This window comes from Falco punctatus, assembly GCF_963210335.1.
Source record: "Falco punctatus genome assembly, chromosome: 4".
Classification (NCBI taxonomy): domain Eukaryota; kingdom Metazoa; phylum Chordata; class Aves; order Falconiformes; family Falconidae; genus Falco; species Falco punctatus.
In genome coordinates this window covers 101,881,605-101,905,861 of record NC_137583.1, presented here as the reverse complement: position 1 = coordinate 101,905,861, position 24,257 = coordinate 101,881,605, and the positions used below count along the sequence as shown (strand labels likewise).

General features: G+C 39.2%; 1 protein-coding gene across 1 annotated transcript in view; it reads right to left on the bottom strand.

The window, feature by feature from the left end:
- GADL1 (glutamate decarboxylase like 1) overlaps positions 1 to 24,036 on the bottom strand; it is a 159,605-nt gene extending 135,569 nt beyond the window's left edge. The window contains exon 1 of the mRNA XM_080387331.1: positions 10,516 to 24,036. The gene's annotated coding sequence lies outside the window, so the exon portion shown is untranslated. The remainder of the gene's footprint in view (positions 1 to 10,515) is intronic.
- Positions 24,037 to 24,257: the final 221 nt, after the last annotated feature.

Below are 24,257 nucleotides of genomic sequence, written 5' to 3'. Positions count from 1 at the left end.
AAGCTACAGCAGGAAAAGCAAATGATGTCAGGAACGGCACAGAAGAGATCCTCATACAGCTTATACCTTTTATTTACACCTAATGGCCGAACTGGACACTAAAGGTTTCTGTCTCATTAGAAATGTGAATGTGAAATCAGTTGTTATAATCTTTTTCATTCATTCAGGAAGGAAGATATTTTTTCTGCCCTAAGCAGCAATACAAAATGAATGAAAAAACTCAGTTTTGGTTTTATTTTTAATCAACAATTATTCACTAAAATGGGACAAAGCTGAACACAGCACTTGAGTATCAAGGAAATGCTACCAAGTAAAAAATCACAGATCTTCAAGAAGGAAAAGTCCTGATTCAGCAATAGAGGCATATTTTAATACATTTTGAGTATACTGCTGTCTTATAAGCTAAACCATAATACTAAGAAATAATGTATGTATTTTATATCACTTCGCAATAGTTTACAGAGCTATTCAGCCAAATTATCTGCCAATTTTAATTCACAGCACAGATTGCAGTAAAGAAAAATATGCAAGCTTCCACCAGATACCATAGCCCATCTTCTAGAAGCAAACAGAAATGAAAATGCTTCCAGGTGCCATATTAACACTGAAAATGATCATCCTATCTTTTACCAGTCTTAAAATTCTCGAGCATTATTTGTCTGTTTGGATTTAAAATCTGAGAAGACAAAGACTTTCCTTAGAAATGAAAGATATCCACGGAGAAGGATCAAATCTGAGAAAGAGGATGATCAATGCTGACCCAAAAACTCACCAGTTCATCCTGGTCTGGTGCTGTAGTGACAGGGAATACTGAGTGTATTGGAAAACTGCAAGACTCAGTTCCCCTTTGCTGAACCTCTTCTTACTCAATGGCCAGCTAAAAGGATGCTGTCATTTCTTTGTCAGCACTGCTGACAGTCAGCCTCTGCTTTGGGCCAGAGGACAGAGTGGTACAGGGTTGTGCTAAGGAGCAAGAGCCATTTGGATCAGGATGCCAAGTCAGGATAATTATACAAATCATTGATTTTATCTCAGGCAGCCAAAGTATTCCTAACAAACTCCAACATCCACATTTATTCAGCCAGTTTCCTCACAGATTTCTCAAGTATTCACATAATAGGAAGACAGCAAGCAGTCACAATGAAATGTACTTCTAAACCAAGCATTACTCCCCCTCAGGTCCTTCCCACTTTTCACTGTTATTTACTCTGCTCAAATAAGCAGAATTTGCAGCAATCTGTTTAAAAAAACAGATCAATTCCTTTATTTCACGTTAGAAAAAGATGAGGTGGTGTGTGCAATCCAAATAGTCTTTTTCCAGGAACAATAAAGCCAGTCTGCCTAGGTTTGCATTGCTTTACTTGCATGAGGTCCAGAGGGGCTGTACCTTGCTTTCTTCCACCTTTGGCATGGAAATTCCTATGCATCCTAAATTTTACTAACAGATGAGACATGGACAGCAAGATATTTTTTGTGGCTAAATCCTTTTAAGATCTCTGCTGCTAGGCAACCTGCCTTAAGCGCAGTGTGAGTAAGGTCAGTCAAGTTTGTAGTTCAATGGAATATATTTTCCGTGAGCAAAATCTGGTAGATCAAGCAGACTTGATCTCTGTCTTGACTCCAAGTTTCCCCTTACTCTGCATCTCTCCCTCTCTGTACTTGGTCAGCTGTTTATCAGCTTTGAAATACTGCAAGGATGAAGCACCTGCTTACACAGGGTGATGCTGTGATCAAAACAACCATCATGGGAGAGGCTGATTATTGCAACGCACTTAAGCCTGGCAACCTGCTGAATGTTCTGCCGCACGGAAAATACATGGTGCAAACCCTTGGCAGACACTGGGACAGGGCAGGCAAAATATGTTAAGTGCAAATAGGACAGCTGTAACTACTACGAGATTACCACCCTCGCCCCAGGTCATATATGAGGGCAGGCTGGAGAAAGCCACCCAGAGCCACTGAAAAGCCTCTGCTTTTTCACCAGCTCCCTGTATCTGGTGAACAGGGCCACAGAGACCGCAGCAATCTGTAACTCAGCACAAGGAATATGTGCAGTGCCACAGCACAAATGTGGTGGAAGCAGAGAAACTGGGGCTTTACTGCTGCAAAGTGACTCACAGGCCAAGGGATAAATCATTTCATAGTAACTTGGTGTTACGGGCCCAGATTCACCCCAGCTAACTTCAGGTCCTCCACTGAGGCATCTAATCCCGAGGTCCCTTCAGCGGGCCGTTCAAATACGTCTCTGGCGGGAAGTAAGTTGTCCTGCCACTAGCCCATATGCTTCAGCTGAGTGTCTCTGTTGAAGTGGGGTGGATAAGGAGCACGGAGCCCTAGCACTGCAGGGGTTGCACTATAGTTTCCTACAAAATAATTCAGTGGTGACATGATGTCCCCTAACGCCTGTTGGCAGCAGTTGTAGCAGCGTCTGTTTGAATTGCTAGGATAGCTAAGGACCCTGCTTTCCACTGTATTAGAAAAAACCTGTTTAAATAACAGTTTCCCGTTTATATGTCAATTTTTCCAAAATGCAGTTGTCCTGGAGAAATGGATGGTTAGGAAAGATGGATTACCTGCCCAAAAGTCTTCTTTGTTTTAACACTGGATCTAGATATTTATTAAATAATGAATACACAGCAATAGGAACATGTATGGCCAGATACTAATCCTTACTCCTGTGTGGCAAAATTGATCAAGAAGGCTTTTGATCTAACTTAAAAACAATGCAAGCAGTGAATTGTGTCTATGCATTTTAAATAGGCTGGATGCATAATAACGTAATTTTTTTTCATTATTTCTTATATGCAATACAGGTGAGTTGAGCACATTCAAAATACACCAGGGTTTTTTGCCTGATCTCACAGAACAGTTGCACATCACATTATGCTATGAATATTATGTTTGAAGTTTTATTCAGATTTTCCCCGCTTTCAACAGAATTAGCTGACATGTTCATGTCTAAAATGAGCTTGGTCATACAACCTTTAGATAAAAAACCAATAGCCATTTTCACTATAAAGCTAAACCTGGTAGACTTTCATACAAGAAGTGCTTCCTGAAAGACTGTAGACAGAACACAGATGGCAATGAATGTAGTTTGCAAAACAAGAACAAGCGCAAGAAGTAACATCCATAAAAGCCCCCCTGTTTTGATGGCCAAAAGAGTCATTGTTACAGTTTGGGTACCTGAAATCTTTATAAAGGCAAACAAAACAATTTTAGCCAGCGACTGTATGCTACCTAAACTACATCATTACAGGGTAGAGGGGTTTTCTTACTACCAGATGGTTGTTGCTCCGGTTGTGCTAGCCTAGATGTGTGCTGACATCTAGTGGTCCTCTGCAGAATAAATACAGTCCAAACGTTTATTAATTAGCAAAAAATAATAATAACCTCAGATTGAAAAAAAATATTTTCTCCGTTCTCCCCCTTTTCCCCCACAGTGCATTTAATAGGGTTTATAGATAACTGGAATGCTAGTGATTATTGCCCTTTTCGGTATTTATTTAAGCTGAGGTTTTCTAAAGCACTGTTCTCATTGACATCATGCTGAGTCCTTTGGGAAAATCCACCTGGAGGCATTCCTTGACTGATAATCACCACGGTATTTAAGCAGAGACTGTAAAATTGAGAAAGAAACAGATAGAAGCGCAGTTCTGAATGTCTGGAGCCACAGTATGATCTGTATTACACCCGATTTCATCAGAGACCCCTTAAGCTATTCCTACTAAATTCAGATAAAAATTTGGCCTTAAACTGTTATTTACCTATTCATGTAAGAAAATGGCTACAAATAGCCTGTAAATGATAATTTAGTTCAATATTATATTGAAAATGTCTTACCATATTATAGAATCCAATGAATATTTATGAGATAACAGTCAAAACTCTACTTAGAAACCCACTTTCCACAGCATTTACTCCATCTTCATTTAGCACTCGTTTCTGTTCATTTGCAAAGCCATGCATGTAATGCACCCCCTACCCAGGGTAACTAAATTGGGAAGAAAGCGTTAGAGCTTTAGTCACTGACTCAAAGTAGGCTGAAAGAGGAAACACAACCAGAAAATCACCTGCCTTTAAGAACGACCGATTCAGGACACCAAAAACTCCTGCTTAGGCTTCAGCTGATTTTAGAGTCCCCACCATTCATAAAGATGTTTATTACTTGACAAATAAGATAACTGGAGGTGTTACAGTGCTATGTTTGGTCAGAGAACCACAGTCTCCAATATGGCGTATTCAAACCCTGAAAGAAGGCCTATACCACCTCCATGGGGTCCCTGAGGCCACCCTTTAACCAGCTTTGATTTTCAGGAGGAATAAAGGAATAGCCTGATGCAGAAAACTCCAGGTAAGAGAACAGGAGAGGAATGGTATGCTGAGCTAGCACTGAAGAAATTTATTTTGAAGGAAGAAAGTGGCTTGATAGCTTGTGTTCACGTGCTGTCACTGTTCCACACAAAGATCACCAGCATACCTTTAGTGTTTCCCTGACATGTACCCACCAGCATCCTTAACAACCCAGTGTGCTCAGTTCCTCATGAGCAGGTCATTACTTACCGCTTGCATGATGTTCATTTTGGGGGTATTACAATTCAAGTGGCTGCTCAGCTGGTACCCTATAAAGAGTCTTTCCACATAATGTTATTTTTCATTTTTTGCCTCAGCGCAAGACCTGCTCGTGATTTATTGGCTGTAGCAAAGCACAAAGCTATAATTTTCTTTTATTGAACTCACTCTGGGTAGCCATCACTCTGCAGAAATGCAGATGGTCATCTTACTCTTATTCTTAGTGACAGGATGAATGCCACAACTCTGCTGACAAAGACAGCAAAGCAGTCATTTATAATAGTAAGAGGATCGTTCAATTTAATATCTGTATTAACTGCATGTAGTTAGGCATTTTGGACAGAGCTTTTATAAGATCCTTCTCTGCTAATACTTTAGGAATACACTGTATTAAGGCAAGTTTGCATAGCATGTGTGCTGGCATCCAGGTGTAATTTCTGTGCTTATAGCAAATGAAACAGAACTATACTGCACAGAAAGTGGCCCCCAATTGAACTCTGATCACAGTTTTATTATGTGTATTTGAGATACAGCAGTTAAATAATTCTTCTCTCTCTTTCCTCACTTCACACTTCAATTTTCCAGGGGCATCAACACTGCAGATGAAATTCTGGATCCGGATCAGAACCTATGAGCTTGAGTTGAATGAATGTATTTAACTAGTTCATTGCCAGTGGAATTAAGGAGGCAGTTGGCAGCTTTCCTTCCGTCTCAGAAAATGCGGATTTAGGGAATTGCTGGGACCAGCATGATGCACAGAGCACACTTTCTCTGTTCTGGGGTGAGAAGAGTGGCAGTGAATAATTCACCACACCTAGTGGAGTGCCCAGAGGCATGCTCTGTGATGACCAGTGAGTTTGTGGAGAAAGAAAATATGGCGCTGAATATTAAACAGAAAGGATCAGGTGTTTTTTTAATAAGCACCCTGCCTGATCCTGCCAAAGACCTTAACAGCTGAATCTGGAATGTGCTTCATTTTATCACAGAACCAACTATTGCTACAGCACTTGGAGAATAATTCAAAGAAACAAAACACAGATGCAAGTAAAATCCAGGGATTAGACTATTTAATCGTTTAGAATAAGGGGAGCTTTACCTAGCATATTCAGTGAATGGATTCAGAGCAAAAGTACATCCAACATCTGCTAATGCCACATTTTAGTATTGCCTCTTCAATCAGCGTAAATTATATAGCTTAAGTGTTCATATCACCAATTAATCTCTCCTGAATCAGATTTGCATATTGGTTGCTTGAAATAGGCTTAATATAGTCATAATTGTACAAAACACGAATATCATTTTTCATAATAATTAGGTAGTCACATTGCTTTTTTTCTGGTTTTGTCTAAATGTTCATATGCACATTAGAAGTTGGCAGTTAAATTTTATCCATACAACACCTCTCAATTACTTCAGGGGTCTGTCTATAGCATCTTCTGCTTAAGGCACCAAACCTGTGCAAAGTCCAGGTGTTCCATATGCAGTGTATTCATTTCCTCAGAGGCCCATTTCACAGGATCACAGAATCATAGAAACACAGAATCATTTAGGTTGGAAAAGACCTTTAAGATCATCAAGTCCAACGTTAACCCAGGACTGAACTGATAATTTGAAAGGGTTGGAACTCTGTTCCAGCAAGCGTGTGGCAAGGAAGCACATTAAGATATTGCCCACTTTGGAAAAGGCTCAGGGCGAGGAACCAGGCATGCTGACCATCAGAGCATTTCCTTGCAAGCTGAGAGCAGGACATGAGCTTGCTGTGCAAGGGCCATGGAACCTTGCAAAGGAACTGCATTGTGCTGAAACTACCCAAGCATTATAATGCTTTTCCATAGCAGTTTGGTTGCCTCATTTGCTACAAAGACCCCAAAAGTTACAAGGACATAATTACTCTGACCTCTGCTTGTTAGAAGTTGATAGAGAGAGAGTTGATAGCAGTACCATGAACTGTCCTCATGTTTCATTTGCTGATGTGTTGTAAACCTTTGACTTGCTGCCAAAATTTAAGGTTGCCTATGAGATAATCCCAGCTAAGAAGTTCAGTTCATATGCATTTTTCTGCCCTTCTGCTGGAGACGGGGACATGATGCAGTTAGCTAAGAAAAGAAACACAAAAACTCCTGGGCTATGAATAATGATCTTGAATAAGTTCTTGGATTTGCAAAATGGTGATAATAATATTTACCCTCATATTAAATTTATAAAATACTTCTCCCCTGCTGGAGTCTCTAAATCCCTGATTAGACCACCAACAATTCCCTTATACATTTCCTGCTGGTTTTAATCGCCTATCCCCATCTTTTCAAGGATATTTTCCCTAAAGAAAAAAAGTAAAGAAAAAGGCAGAAACTTTGCATTCAGAAATGAACAGTTACAGCTGCACTCAGGAAGAGTATGAGAGCTGGCTTGCAATAATAACTTTAAAGATACTGTAAATGCTTTATTAATCCATGCTGTTGACAGCTTTGAATGCCAAATTATCTGTGTTGCACTGAGCCATGAAACTATCCCGTGAGGTACCAAGTCCACCCTGAGACAACAGCGAAGCCAAAGCTTTGATCCTCAAGGCTGACTTGAGTAAATCATTATTTTTAAACTCTTTAATCCCTCATGCATCCATAACACAATTTTAGAAATGCATTTTACTTCAATTTCTTATTACTTCAGAATTCAGTCCAACTTCTACTGCAAATAAAGTCAGAGCTGCCAGAGGCTCCAGAGAGCAGAACTAGTCCTGCTCTACTGCAATCCTCCACTGAACTGATGAGACGACAGAAACAGTATGTCAGCAGGGACCATAGTTTTACCTTCTTTAGATGCTGCTTTTTTTTTTTTTTTTTTAAACAGTGTCTTAGTGTAGCATTTTCTGGAGATGAGAAGGACAAAGTTTGGGAGTCTGGAAGTCCTAAACTTCAGCTCTTGCTCTCATGCCCGTTCATGAGATGACTGCTAGAAAATGACCGCAGGTAACACTTCATACCACACAGCATCTTACATCAGCTCAGATATACTAAGCTGAGGATTCAGATTTTATCCATATTGCTAAATAAAGCTCAAGGCCCCAAGTGACATTGCCTAGCCACTCTACATAATGTTTGGCCCAAGGTTTTCCTTTGGTCTTCTGTAGTCACCTCATAGCCTGAATGCATAAACATTATTTCACTGCATATTATTCTCAGTTCAGAGCATTTTGAATAATGTGATGGCTGTGTCTCAGCTCATCAAAACAACATTTGATCAGCACAAAATTGAGGCTATAGGTTGCACACTCTGTGGTGCAGCAGAAGCCTTGAAGGTACAAAGCGTCCAAGGATATTGTTTGAGGGTGGGGAAAACAAACCCGGGCCCGACAACACAAAACAGTGCCAGGCTGCACAACAAGTATTAAGCACGAGGGATAATCAGCAGCCCCAGGAGCTCATTCCCTGGCCCCAGTCTCTTCTGCAGTATCGACCCAGCCACAGAGCCCTACATGCTCCAGCTACCCCAGTCCATACCAGGCTCTCTACCCACTACAGACTGTACAGGGCGGCCTCAGGCTGCTCCTCCCTGTAGATATACCTCTTGTGCAGCCAAATGTAAGCTCAGTTTCTGCCTGTAACGCAACGATAATAACATTTACCCAATTCCTTTCTGTAAAGTTCGCCTTATCAATGCCAATACACCATTCGCTGTATTGAAAAAAATGCCTTTTTTGTGAACACATATCCTGAATGAGGAAAGTCAACAGGGAGATGTTTTTTATCACTGCAACTGCAAACCGTACCTGTGATTTAGGCAGTCATTTGCCAAGTGCTGTAAAACACACCCAGTTCTGAAAGTGCCCCATCTACTAACTGTTAGTTCAAAATCAAAGGCCAAATGAGACCCTTCTGGCAAAAATAATTAGTGCCTCAATATTGCTGCAGCATTCTGTTGTTGGAGAGGAAACCAGGGATGCTCAGCTGCAGGATTCCCCCCACAGATGCTGTCTACCGAAAGTATCACCAGCAAGGCTGAAAGGAGCTGTACATGGCTGATCAGAAATCCTGCATACTTCTTGCTTGGCTGATCTAAATGGCCATTGCTTTTCATGGTGCTACTGTAACTCAAATATCATTCCAGTTGAAGGAAGCTTATTTTGTATGATACACAGTGTCCTGGAAGAAAGACTGTCACTACTGTCTCAAGCTTACATTGCCAGCAGGAGTGAATGAATCTCAGGGAAGTTGACAGTGCCTTTTGAAAGCAAGTTTCTTACTGGTCAGAAAAACATCACATGCTTAGTGTGAAAGTGGTTGATAAAACAATCCCTTGCTTTGCCTGCTCTGCTCTTTACAAAAATCTCCTTGCTGGAAAAAGTGAACTGAAATGTGGATTATACATTTCTGTTTACCAAAGGCATATATTGCACGTATGGGCCAGTGAACCTATTTTCTAAATAGCATTTTAAAAAAAAAAAAAAAAAAAATCACAACCAGCCAAATGTTTCAGATTTTTGCTCTTGCTTTTAGGGAAGCTAGATGAAAAAGACACGGCAAGGCAGAAAAAAAAATGTAATTTAAAAGAGTCACATTTACTAGCATAAAGCATGATCGTTCATCAACGAATACTGTTTCTACTTAGTACTGCACACATGGCAAGGGCAACAAGTCCACACAGACCAAGCGAGGGAAAGCAGGGAAAGCGTGCTTCCACCTACCACCCTGCAAAAAAGATGAATGCTGGCTCTCTGAGTTTTGCCCAGCAAATACCAATCCCTTTATAACAAACTTGCTTACATAAGCTGCAAAAAATGTCAGTTCCACCACCACCACTGAAAACCCAACCCACAACAGAGGGAAACAGCAGACACCCTCCCATGCACAAAGCTCTCAGTGAGCAGTTTGGTGTCCTCACTTTTTGGTGCTTTTGTTGCTGTGTATCTCCCTTATCTACTTGGGACAAGCACCTGATTTCTACCATAGAAGACCGTTGCGTATAAGACGACACACATTTTCATGGGCTGCCTGTCAGTTGGTCTTTCTGTCACTAACTTCTGCAGAAAATGCAGAAATCGGTGCTAATAACAATTCTGACAACATCATCATTTCTGTATATTGCAGACCTTCACACTTAAGACATCTGTAGCTAAGCAGCACCATGCAGACTAGCTTTGCAGCAGAGGATTAACAATATGACCTCCGAATCACTTTTGCTTGGCTAACAGACTGAAGGCTAAGAGGGAGACAAGAAAGTCTCTCCAGGAGTCTGACATGAAGAATTTCCATATTGGTGTTTTTGAAAAGATAGAAACAGAAAGGAAAAGAAAAGCCAGTGAAACTGTCCTTTCACAGTTAAAACGAGCCATAAAATAATTGCTAATGAAGAAATTAGCATGCTATGAATACAGAATTAGCAACTGTAGATCTTATAAGAGAATCAATTAAGATCAGCATAATGGTAGCAATATATAAATTTATATGACAAAAAATTATCTTCAACAGTTTATTAATACTAAAAAGAATATGTTGCTAATATTACTTTAGAAAATATTATGTAAATGTTTTCAGGTATATATTTTTAATTTATCTGGCTATTTATATAAGTCCTTATGGCTACTATGAGCATGGTACAATTTCCAAAGGAAGTTCATTGCTTTTCCTTCACTTTTCTTCAAGGATGGGAGAACATGAAGATCATGAAAAACAGTCAAGATGCTCTATGTTTTGTCTATAGCTCTGCATATTCACTGTAGAGTTAAACATAGTTCTAGACTTCCTGGTGTAATGATGTCAATCAAAAGCTTTGCTATTTTTACAAGAAAAGATAAGAAATGCACAACCAACAACTGTTGAGGCCAACTGAGAGAAATAAAATGTGGCTCTAGATTCTGCTTCCACTTATAAACTCTCCCACAAATGCAGCAAGGAGCAAGCTGAATATCACTCAGAAATTATCATGCATGTACAAAGAGGTACTTACCTGTTAAGACACAGCAAAAGCTTCATCTGCATTCTATGCAGAAAAGGAAACTGCAACCTGCCATCCAAACCAATGCCTTGGAACTGCAGGCACCTATGGGATTTTGGGAAGACAGAGAGCTTGTATAAGCCAGTTTATTAGGAAAGGCAAAGAAAGGCTCTATGCAATTATCATAACAGTCAGACAAGCCCAAGTGCAGCTACATTCTGAATTGAGAGAACCGAAGACTAGTGAGACGCTTCTGATATTGGGTAAACATCAATGACACCAACCACGCTACTGAAGAGGGCTGAGCATCAACCAAAGCAGGTAGACTGCATCCCAGGAAGACTAAGCTGGAAAGAAGTGACAAGATTTAATAATAAAAAGGTGTCAGCATGGGCAGCAGCAGCAGGAATTCTATAAAACTTGTCTTAATTTCCTTATCATCTCATCATCCCTACTTCCCATACAGTTTTGCCTATCTGAAATATCCTCTCCTTCCAGTCTTTGTCTTTTGCCATTCTTTCTCCTAACAAATGCTTTGGTCTTTTAAAGTCCACAAAATCAAGCTTGAGCTAAGAAATGAAACACAAGATCTCAGAGAAGAAAGCACAAGTGGGAAGCCAGAGACAGGGAACCATTTAAATATTGGAAAAAATGCTGGCCATGGAATCAGAAAATGGATGAGCACATCCCTGTCCTAAAAATCCACGCACTTCCCACCATCCTCTTCAATTCAGACTGCCTCTTATGTCTGCTCCTTTCATCTAATAAAGTATAGGCTCACTCTACAAAATGTGATCATCATCACTCCCATGAACCTTCTCAAATCTAGAGTAGCTTCTGCAGTCTTTGTAGTATGCTGCTTAGAAAACAAATGTACTACATTATGTTACTTGGGAGATCAGAAATATAGGGTGAATAGGTACATTCTTCAGGTTAATATTTGGTCAGCTGAAGCTGAAAAACACTGCATGCAGAAATGCAAAAAGATTTTTAAACACTTGTGAATTTTAAACCGTTACAGAAAGGAATATGGAATTAGAAATTTTCTCCAGTGACTTGGATAGATACATAAATCGCACTGTTCTTTCAGAACCACCCCATAAATAAAATCAGACTCACAGATGTGTTGACATGTGTTACTCAGGATCAATAAATAATTTAGTAATGACGCATTCTGAGGTGTGTAAGCTTTAGAATAGGCAGGGTACAGAAACAGGGTAATATCAGTTCTGTGAGCCCTTTCATGATCTTCACTTATTCTGTGTCCAGAAGGCTCCATGAGAGCAGCTGCATACAAAAGGAACTAGTCTTCACCTGCTTTGTATGATTAATAAACACATTTGTTGGTTATTTGGTTAAATATCTTACTATAACTATGCACATAGGCAAAAAAATGTTCAGTTTGTGCAAGTCCTTATCAGGCTTATGTACAAAGCGACAACTACATCATGCTAATGTAATATAGCTAATATGTTTATTAATATGTGGTAAATATAGCTAATAATTTATATTTATTATATTTCAAGTATGCATATAAATACAATATCTCCCAGTTCCAAACATCAGTGTTTCCTTTAAGCTGCTCATGTCTGCTTGGAAAGGGTATTCCTGAGGCTGTTCTAAACTACTCTCAAACTTCCACCTCTTGCGCCTCAACTCCTCACAGACCCTTGAATCTCAAGCAGACCACAGGATTCCCCAATCTGAGAAGAGCTGTAATTTGTAGTTAAAAGGCATCCCAAGATAAACTGGGTCTTCTGCTTAATTATAGCATAGTATGGAATCATTCTGTACACCGTGCAAGTACAGACAGGTATAGTGGAATATGTTGTCATCCTTTGACTACAAAAGAATGGTGTAATAGAGGATGGTCAAGTCTCTAGTTCGTTATTGGATGGGTAAAAACAAAGTATGGCTTCTTTTGACGCCCAGGAGATATACATTCTGCAGGGCACTGTGCAGGCATTCTGTAGCCTACACTAGAAATGTCTCTGATATAACATGAATAAATGTGAGATCTGTGGTCTACAGATTGCATTTAGGCAAGCAGATATAGCAGCAAAGAAAAGCTTGTTTTTAATAGGGTTTCTGGCATCTTGGAATCACATTCTGTGAACTGTGTATTTGAACTTGAAACTTCTAGTACAGTATTAGCATACTTGTTTCAAAGCAAGAGATGGCCTGTAACTGGTAACATTCAGGAGACATTTATACACCCGCTTGCAACATGCACAGATAAAACTTAAACAAATATAATACAGTGTTTAAGATTATAATGCATACATATCTCAAAACTGAGTGCTGTAGAAAAGAGACATATGGGTAAGAGAGAATAATTTCTTTCAAATGCCATAAATTATATTGGAATGAAAATATTGCATGCTGTCTTGTGAAAGATACTAAATTCATTCTATTTTATATATACACAAATATTTCATCACTTTGTTAATTTAAAAGGTTTCTGCCTTTTCACATTTCCCTATGATTAAATCGAATCAATTACTTATGAAAGATTGCACGTTGCCAGTACTTTTCACATGGGCCCAAGGACTGTGCTCTTTCCTTCGTTAAGCAACAACATTATTTATTTGGACCTGGGTGGCCCGAAAGTAGCAATCATGGGGGCTAGATCTGAGTCAGAGTTAGCTTCACAAGCTGGGATGTCTCTGCATCCCGGCAGTAAGTCCCAGTCTGAGTACAGATGAAGGGCACATGTACTTTGTCCTCTCTTTTCCTACGGAGATACTTGGCACAGTTCAGATTCTGACCTTGGGCTGGTACAGATGTCTGATCAGCAGAGTAAAACATGCTGCCCCAACGGCTATTCCCCGCCTCTTCCAAGGAAGAAGCTGCCAGCCTCATGGAAACACCCCACAGCCTCCATCCACTCCACAAATCCAGCAGCAAAATCTTGCAGCTTTTGGACTGGCAGCACCAAAGTACATGTGCAATTTTAAGCACATGAGCTAACAAGACCTATGCACAGTACTCCACTGAGTGTGATACTACAAAGGTATTTAGAGCATATCGAAAAATTCCCAAACCATCTCATCAACTTGCCACAACTTTGACACAGAGACACTAACACGAGAGTTATTCAAGCTCCAGCTGTGTTCATCCTTTAGCTGTTTTGCTTAACGTTTCCACAAAACTGATAGACTTACTGGCACATTTTTTTTCATTAGTAAATAGACTGACATCGTATCAGTCACCTACCAGCTATCAAAGAGTAACAAAGCTCCATTTCAGCTGGCATAGGCCACCTTTTAACTGGCTTTGATATGAATGCCTCGGGTTATTATATGCAACAGCACATACGCAAAGCACATCTCCATTAGATCCCAAACCGTGCACCAAAGCTACATTTAGGATCACAGAAAAAATGCAGACGCTTCAGAAACAGAAGATGTATTTCCTACCGTGGCAATGTAATACAGACAATGCTGAGAGAAGGAGAAAAAGAAGTCGGTAGGGTTAAATGAAAAGTTCAGTCCAAATGCTTAGCAGTGTGAATGCAGTTGTCTATCAGACAAAGAGCGTCGTTTCCAATACAATGAAAACTACAAAGTTGCTTTTTGAACTGGTCAGAGCCCAGGAGACTTCACATGAAATGAAAAGCAGAATGAAGAAATGCCAAGAAGGCAGCGAACTGTTTAAAGATCTTTCCGTTTAAAAAAAATAAAAAACACACACACACAGATCTTTTAAGCTAAAAAAAAAAAAAAAGGCCAGAAAATAAATATAATTTTACATAATTTTAATGTTCAAACATTCCAACTGGTCTTGAGCACAAAGTAATCTCCTAAGTACTGTCAAACAGAGCTCACCAGTGAAAGCACTTCCCAAGTTTTATTGCAATAGCTTAAATTTTATGGAGGCAGTTAAAAGGGATGTGAAGAAGAGAAGGTATTCTCTTAGCCTTTTATGACAGGCTTCACAAATTGTTTTATTCTAAGGAAACAGCTGTACCTATTTCCTACTGTATACAATAGTGATGCCTAGGAAATGGTTACTTCTGTAGGATCAATTGTATACCAGGATTCTTTTTATTTTATATCTGATTTGGTCTCCAAAGATATTTCCAGCATTAAATCCCTGTCATTTCTTGGCCATGTAGAAAATCAGCAATGGGTAGGCGTATCATGCTGCTGTACCTCTAGAATTACTACAAAAGACTTAGCAGGACTGGAAAAAAAAATGAATTGTAGGAAGAAAAATCTATTTAATCCAGAAACATATTCAGAGATATAGCTCAGGTGTGGAGGAATGATTTAAGATTTAGTCTTTCCTTTACATTTAGCTAGTCATTAGTGAGAAAAATGCTTCTGGAATATCTTTACAGAACATGAAATCAAAGCAGGGGTGAATAGCAAATCCAAACAAAAGGAGAAAGCGTTTGCTATTCAGATCTGTATCTCTGTGAGGAAGAGACTCTCATTATTCCAGGATGTGTGCACCAGATGAATGTTAATCTTTGCCTTGTTAAGGTATCTGGCCAAGTTTTCCTACAGGTGCCCCAAATAATATGATTCTAATTTGCAGACACAGCACCATACACAGGCATCCAGGCAAGGATTTCCAGAAGGTCAAACAAAGAAGATGCCACCTTCTGCTGAACCTCAGCAAGAAGTGGACGCTTAACTCATCTAGGTGTCTTGGCGGATCCAATCTGGGGACACAGGACAACCCTGAAGGCTGACATTTCCATTGTATAGGACAAGGAAACATTTGAAAGGGCATGTTTGAAGAGGTGCCTGTACAGTTCAGCATTAGTCTTTCAAAGCTTCACCATTATTTCTTCTACATTCAACAGCTACCTATATTCTAATTCGCTTATAAAAAAAGGCATCAGTCTTCATGAGGGTATTTTTATTTTTTTTTTTAGAAAGTGAAATTTATATCTGGATAGAGCTTTTCACCTCAGAATCAGAGTAAATTTCCTAATTGTAGCAGTGATATTGATTCCAGGACATAAGGATGGGAAGAAGAGCTGTACCATGCTGCATCTCTGCCATATCATCAACTCTGCCACTGGCCAGTACCCCTCTGCCTAGAGCAGAGTGGAAGAAAAGAACTATTTACCCACAATACTGCCCCCAGCTTCTTGCAGTTTATTGAGTCAGAGGTAAAAACTTTCTCTTCAGCAGCCCTACTTGGATTTGCTTCCATGAGTCTGTCAACTGCTCCTTAAAACCAGAACAGTTTTCAGCATCTTGTGATGATAACTTTCTTGACTCAACTACACACAGAAGTGCCTTTTTTTGCTGTGACACCACCACCTTCTGATTTCGTTTGAGCTCTCCTATGTTTTACACTGGAAAGGACAATGAACTCTACTCACCTTCTTTATATCAGGCTTTACGGACTTCCAGCGTGTTGTCCCTTTGTCAACTTTTCTCCAGGCTAAACAGTGTTAGCATAGTCAACTTCTTCATATTATGGAAATTTTTCAATACCTGTGATTACCTTGGTTTTTCATCTCTCTAACTTTTAAAGTTATTTTACATTTTATTTTAGAGGAAGGAACCAGAACTTCTTAAAGCATTCAAGATCCAAGCCTAATGTGAATTTATACAGTGGTATAATAATGTTTCCTCAAAGTCGTAAAGACAGCTTGCTTTCATGATATAAAAATACAGAGATAAAGCATCGGGACTTAGAGTTCAGTATCTGTAAGGGGATTTAGACAATATTATAAAATATCCTTGCTGTCTTAACGGCAATCTTATTTTCATATATATCCATATACATCCAAGAGAACCTAAAATCACTACAATCCAATAGCTAACAGAGACTCATGTGCATTACCTCCTGGTTTATGATTAGGCAGAATTACAGTCTATCAGCTAACACCCATATGGTTGCTACTAATTCTGTCAAATTATTAAGTCATGAGATAACACAGTGGTCAGCCCATTAGAAGAACCTAGATGAAATCAGGCAGAAGACTGTAATCATTCAGCTTACTCTTCACCTGCCCAGTGGTGAGGCAGACACGGGACTGGCAGGAACAACTGCTGCTCCTTTTGAGGAAACAGAGTTAATGAAGTTGATCAAAGTTTAAAAGGTCCACCAAAGAATTTCCCTTGCATTGAAGCCCTACACCAGACAGGTGGCAAAAATATGTTAAGTTCTCAATTTGGTTCTTGCAGATATTTGCATAACAAACAAATGTTAGATGACTGTGATAGCCTGCTCCGTAGCAGCTCCTGGCTAACAGCGGAGTGGGTAATGCTCCATGCTGAGGTGGTTGGGCTGTGAAATTCCCTATGACAACCCGATAAAAGCTGTTACATCTCCTCCGTTAAGTCTGGTAGCAGAAAACTACGTCTTCCTCTTTGAATGTTGTAAAAGTGTTATCAGGTTGAATGGGATATTCCGCGTCATAAGCAAAGGATGTGTAAGTGAGGCGATACACTGAGGCACAGCACTGCTTTTCTTCCCTGGATCCCTTCCTCACAGCAAAGTGCCTGCTGAACTGTGTGTTGGCAGGTCTCTTCAGACCAAAATGGGACAAGACAAAGTTGTTCCCTCCTCTTTAACATCACCCTTTAGTTATGGAGCCCTCAGCAAACCACAGCAGGAATAACCAAGGGACTTAAGGCTGTATGCTGGAGGGAAAGGACAAGAGAGCTGCACTAATGTACACATACAGATGGTGTTCACACATTTCTAATACATCCAAACTTAGGCTTGTCAACTGGTCTGCAAGAAGTAACACCAGATCATGATGTTCCAGGTTGCAAGGTCAGCCAACAAATATCCTGGGAGCTGCTCCTCAACACTGCAGAAAATCAAAGGGAAAAGTAACTAGCATTTTTCGGCTCCTGTGAGCTGTTCAAAACTGTTTTATGTAGGGACGTACATCATTCCTTCTTGTAAAGAATATCTATGGTGCCAATTTCCTACCAACACTATACAAACTGAGACAACAAGCAAGTACCTGGAACTAGATATATATTACTTGGCTGAGCAGACTAAATGCAATAAAACTGAACTGACTCCCAAGAGTATTTTAGTTATTGTATATACCCCCTTTAACCACTTCTCACTCTTTCTTCCAAGAATTTAATAGAAGTACAAAGGTTTATGGGTGTTAAAGAAAAAAAAAAAAAGTTAAGATTAAGATTAGCACTAGGAGAATGTTTTCCAGAGAAAGCAATGCCAGGGTATATTGCAGGATGTTCTCACTCAGATGTCTAACAGATAATGACGTATTTTTGGATAAAGCACTGCACTAGAAATAAGGATACTTACATTCAATCGGCAGCACTGCCATTAGCTTCCTGCTTGACCTAAGGCTAGTCAGTAAATTACTCCTTTATTCAATTCTTGTCAGTGAGGACAATAATAGCTATTTTTGCCTACTTGTGCTTATTTAGACAGGAAACCATTTGAGGCAGAGACTGTACCCTCACATATACAAAGCACGCATTGCAAAAGAATTCTGATCGTTTGCGTTGCTGTAATAGGAGTAATTGTACATATTATTTCCTCCAGGTATTCCCCTGTTCTTTGAAAGTAAACTCCTGGATCTACAGGAAGGCTATGTAGTCACCACTAGAGGCAGGGTAAAACTGTGTATAAAGAAAGATGCCCTGAGGTAACACAAGTACAAAGATATTTATATGTTCATGATGTATATGACTGGAACAGGTCTTGGCAAGACATTCCAGTTCATTTAAGCCCTGATTAATAGTCAACTTGTGTTAACAAATACCACCTATTTAATTAAGTTATTCTGCAAATTACCTGTAATAAGAACTTTTGTGGCTAAGATGACAAGATATAGCAACAGCAGAGAATGACTCTCTAAAATGGTAATCATTGTATGAAGACATGGTATACAAAGGTACCACAGTTACATGGAACTTCTCCCCTCTGCTTTATATATAACTGCTATGCATTAAAAACAGAAAGCAAGTCCTAAAGCTTTACCCTCTGTTGAAAGTTTAGTCCTTGCCCTATAATATTTGCCCTTTTCTAAAGCACAGTCAACCAATGCTCTATTTTGATCCTAAACAAAATTTTAGAAAACGTGATTCTGAATGGTAACTATTACAAAATAAACTTGCCAATTAACACAACAGAGCAGTGAAAAGTGTTCAAGAGACTGACCTATTGCTGTCTCTTGTACGTAGAAAATGAAACAAATGAGATAAAGTATCTTAGATAAAAGACCAGGAGAAAAAAAAAGGAAAAACGGATTCTTAAAATATATCAACATGAGTTTGAGTATGACTCAGCTGCCTTTACTCCCCGCCCCCCCATGGAAGACCAATCCCTTTCAAATCTCCAAAAAGTCAGATGGTCAAGTAGTATAAAATCCTGTCATCTATATTTAGAGTGCTCAGAAGATTGTCTGTATAGACATTCTCTTGTCATCAGCACAAACATGCAGGGCTCTGGAACGTACCAGAAAGGTGAAGTAAGAAGAAAAATAAAAGATGGAAAATTATTTTTAAAACTATATACGATAGGGTATGATTTAATAATGTCAATGATTTGCAAGAGTTTAACGAGCATTTGTACTTTGATTCCTACAGAAGAATCACAGTATTTTGGCTAACACAGAGGACTGAAATTAAAATGCACTTTCCAGGATGTCAGGGAATTAATTCATGTTTGTCAGGTATAGGATATATTATTGAAAACTGACATTTATATGTTTAATGATCTTTAGTTCTACAGATTCATTTCAGAAAGCTAGTGTAAACTGTACTTGTAGAAAATCTTCTCTTTGTGAATTATCACGAGCCGATATCAAAATTTGGATCCTGAGAATTTTGTCCCATTGCTCCAGCTGCTTTTCAACTTCTTGTCTGTGATTGAGTCTTTCGTCAGAATTTATATAAGCTACAAACTGGATCTAAAAAGCATAAGACCACACCATATTTTCTGAAATCATTCTTGAAATAACCCTTCACTAGGGTATTCTATGTGATATGAGTTTATGATACTTACTATTTTAGATTGTAAGTTCTGAAGTGAACTTTAGCGTTCAAGTGCTGCTTGTATATACTATAAAGGGCAATGTTTGGAATACGAACAAAATTATAGTCTGCCACTACAAAATGACATTGTGTTATCAAGTAATACATGGCAAGATGAAGCAGTTGGATGAGGATCTAAACACTTTTGATATTCATCCAAAGTGAAGAAAATCATATCTGCTCTGACTGGTTGAAAATTGTTTTGAGCAATTTATCAGACTATCGATGCCAAAGTTAGCGCTGTGAAGTACAGACTGAGACAGTAATACTGGTCTGGAAGACAAACTTTAATTCTGGTATTAAGAAAACATAGTATTAACACACATTGTTGTAATTCAGACAGCTGTCAAATTAGTTGTGCCATGAAATGAGCTTTGAGAGATATTAAAGTGCCAAGATACTTTGTTAATTACTTCAATAGAGGATGATGCACCAAGTATGCCTAGCAATGAAAGCATCCATTACAGAAAGCTGTGACTTGATGTAAACTAATGCTGTTTGTTTCATCTGAATGGCCCTCTCACTGGAAATAGCTGACATACACAACCAAAAGTTGCCATCAGAAAAGTTGCTTCAGCTGTTACTTATTCAGCTTATCACAGATCTCGTTTTGGATGTAGAACTGTGCTATTTTATATATTTATATGAGAAAGTAGCGCAATACTCTCTTGGCAAACAAGGCACAGATACAAATGGTGACCTGATAATCAACAGAACAAAAGAATTGCCTGACCCCAAAGGACTGACAATATTACCCCTAAAAGATACCAGTCTTTAACACTTTCCTCTAGATAGGCCGTAGCTATATACAAATAGAATTGGGTTTAAATCAGAAGATATAATGTTACGTGCTTGGTAGGAGAAATTAACTGGAGTTCATGTGATCATCACAATCATACGTTATTTTACATCTCTCATAGTTATGTTTCCTACCTCTCCCTTGGCCACATATGGAGTTTCTCCTGTTCCTGGTGCTGTTGAAGCAAGTTCTCTGCTTTGCTCTCCTATTGTGCCCACTGTCCCTTCCCAGCTCCTCAAACACAGTCCCATCCCGCAACTGGTTGAATCTTCATCACTTTCAGCCTGTTTTATGTTGCTTTGCCTGCCTGTACCATAGCTGTCACTACAGCACCCTTTAAAATTTCTTTCCATTTAATGCACTTTCATGTGGCTTCAGGATTTTTTTCACCTTTGTCATTCTCTATGAACCCACAACCTCTGGGCTTTGTTCCTAATGGTTCTCCATACTCCTCCCCCTTCCATCATGCCAAGCAACACCACTTTTTTCTTCTATATTGCAAATATACTTTCTACTGCTATCACCTACCCATCTGATGCGCTCTTTTCTCTCTTCACTACTTACAATAGCACTCATACATAGAACACAAGAAAACCAAAATAATACCTTGAAATTAACAGAATGTGTTCATTCACCTGCACCATTTATTCTTTTTATATTCCACCCCTTCGGTCCCATGCCCCAAAGATGGTATTTGTTACCTCTTTTTGTTCTGCTATACAAAGATGCAAAGATCAACCAGAATTAGTCTGTCCCCACTGGCAGCTCATGTTTCACATACTAATTCACACTGTTAGGCTGCAAAGTCATTGAAGCAAGGATTGCTCTTTTAAAGGCTTTTTGGGCTCCATTCCTCTCTCCCATGCCCTGCTTCTCTACCCTGTCTTAACATCATGCAGCCCTTCTCTTTTACCTGTGAGATGCTGCAGCCCTCAGTTTCTACCACCATCTCCCTCCTCCTTCTCAAGAAGCACCGAAAACATCATGTTTGTTCAGTCCATAAGCAAAAGTTGGAAGAGGATGTCTAATGTCAGGATCAGAAGAAAAGAGTTTAAAACTAAAAGACCAAAAGGAAGGGGTAGGCATCTCATATGAAATTGAGGGCTCCTTTCAAAGCACTGTAAGCCTCAGCTAGAACTCTGTAGGGGTTTTAACTGACTGCTATGCCTCAAAAAGACAGGGACCTAAAGAGCTGGGGAAGAAATTGCTCCCTTTTAAGAGAAACCAAAGAAGTCAAAAGTGCTTGCTTAATGGCGTTATCCACCCAACACGACGGAGGCTGAGCATTACAACATGCAACAGCTACAGTATTTGAATTATGTAAAACAAACCATTATCACGCACTGCTAAATCGTTTCTGACCCAAAGATTCAAAAATTATGTATAGAGTGACACACACAACCCTACCCAAAGCTGGTCAAATCTGTGAGATTACATTGGCCCACTGGAATCAGTTATACAATTCAAGGCTGGTTTGGATGAAATTCTGGGCAATGTAAATATGCAAATTTACATCAGAATTGGAGGCTGCGTTCAATTCTATCACTAATGAACAATGAGATGATGTGGAATGATTAAGATTCATCTTGCACTGAATTAGGTGTTCTCATTCTTGTGGTTTTCCTTTCACATTTTCACAGGAAACGTCTCACAAATTAACAGCTATAGATACAACGATAAAAACATACAAAGGAAAAATAAATAGAACATGGTAAACAGAGAAATCTACTGCACTCAACGTCTCCTATTTTTGAGTCAAACTTTTAAGTTTTACATCTTACAGTATCTACCAGTGCATTCTTTTATCTTGTGAATGGAGTGAGAACCAATTCCTCTGTGTTAGAATCAATTTCTTTGAAATTATTTTGGCACATAAATTACAACATGCTTTTTCCTCAGATTAGCCCGCTTTTAATTTTTATTAAGATTAAACAGTACTAAATGAACTTTTTCAACCTGGAAGTCAACTGAGTTCTATCAAGTCTGATGATCGTATGAGATCTGTATCTTTATTTGTTCTAGTCTCAATTTCTGATCTATAAAATACTGTCTCCATGAATTCTTATTGATTGCTAACTGCTTTTTTGAAGGGAGTTTATTTTCAGCATGCTTTTAATGGCAGTGCTCACATGTACTGCAAAGACATTGAGCACTCTGAAATCTCCAATTGCTTTTTTCTTTCTAGGCCAGTCCTGTAGTGTTCTCCAGAAAAGCTGGAGTGGTTTAAAAGAGTGAATGTTTTTCTCTGTTGTTCAGGCTTTGATTTTTGTCTGTTCGGTAGAATCACTGATATGCCTTGTTTCATGTATGTTTTGAGGAGCTGAACATCAGAGTTCAGAGTGCAAGCACAGAAGATTAACACAGACTACTTCTACTGAACTCTTTCTGTAGGCACCAAGCACAGAAGCACAGCAGGACATTTTGTTCTTAACAATTTTCACAGCCTGCTTATAGATGTATGTCTATATATGCATTTCAAAATATCTAATGCTTTCAGGTGTTTTACTAACCTGACATTTCATGGGGGACTATCATTTTCCTTTTTCCCCCAAAATGAAAAAGCCCCCAAATAATATTTTTATATATATATATGTGTGTATTTATAAGTACTTACTATAAGAGGACAACAGGGTCTTGCATGAGAATACAGTTGAAGTTAACCTTCAGTCTTATACCCCAGCTCTCTTACGTGCTATGCATCACTATAAAAAGGGGTGCTAAGGACAACCAACGAACCACTGCCAGATCTAGAAGATCCGGTAATGCATGTATTCTGTTCTTTTTGTAGAGGGTGCAGGAGTGACTTCACTTACTGAATTGGTGAGGATCTATACAGCATTGCCTCAAACTGGAGCAGGGAATTTATTTTTAACTCTTCTGCCCACTATTTGGCCTGACGCTCAACATTGGACTTGACCCCAAACTTTAAAATAGACAACTATTTCCAGCAACAAAGAATGATCATATCACTATGTTCAGATTAGATTATAGACTAGCAGTCAGAGATCAAAAGGAAGAAACCAATAAAATAACTTATTATTCTGTACTACTTTCCAATTTAAATCTGCAGCCCAACACAGTTAATTTATCAGAGCATGCAGGGTTGTGGCAGATGAGGCAAAATGCCATCAACCTTAGACTTTGTAGACAGACTCATAGCTAGGAATTCTTAGAAAAATAATATCTGAGAAGTGGCAGGAAAAAAAATGAACCAACAGGGACTGCATTTCTTTGTCATAGGAAAGAAGCTGAAGAAAAGTGGTACAGGAGAAATACGAGATTACAAAACATGTACTTTGCGTAACAAAGTCCCATTCTTTCCCTATACTAAGGGTGCCAGTCAAAGCTCATTCACCAATGACATATGGTAAGTCAAACATATGACTTTATTTCTTATGTAAATAGAGGTAATATAGGTAAGAAACAGAAAGCTACAGATATATATACCACAGGTTACCTCTTCTGATCAAAATCACGAGAGGTAAATGCACTAGCAAAATAAGACATGAGAGGAATCACGATCGGTGTACCAAACCTCCCTTCTGCCTCCCACACCTGCAGGGATCCACGGCAGCCAGGAATTTATGGAAGTCAGTGAAACAGAAGAACTCGAGTGTCATTGTCAAGTCTCCCCTGGCCCCCTTAGTCCTTCTCTCTATTATGTGGGCAACACTTTGCAATCCTGCTACCTTCTTCAGTACAGCCAGCCTCCTGCCAGGAGAGCTCCAGAGACAAGGCCAGGACCTCCACTTGAATACAATAAAGAATAGCAGAAAAAGTTTTATCGTGTAGTCTGAGATAGTTTATCCAGGGGAAATATCCATTGCTCTCAGTGATAATGAGGAGTTCTCTCTCTCCAAGTCTCTCAGACTGAACCAATTTGTTTCCTCTGAAACAAATTCTAAGAGTAGTTCACTTCAGGAGCTACGCTGTAGATGTAGCACTGACAAGACCACATAGAT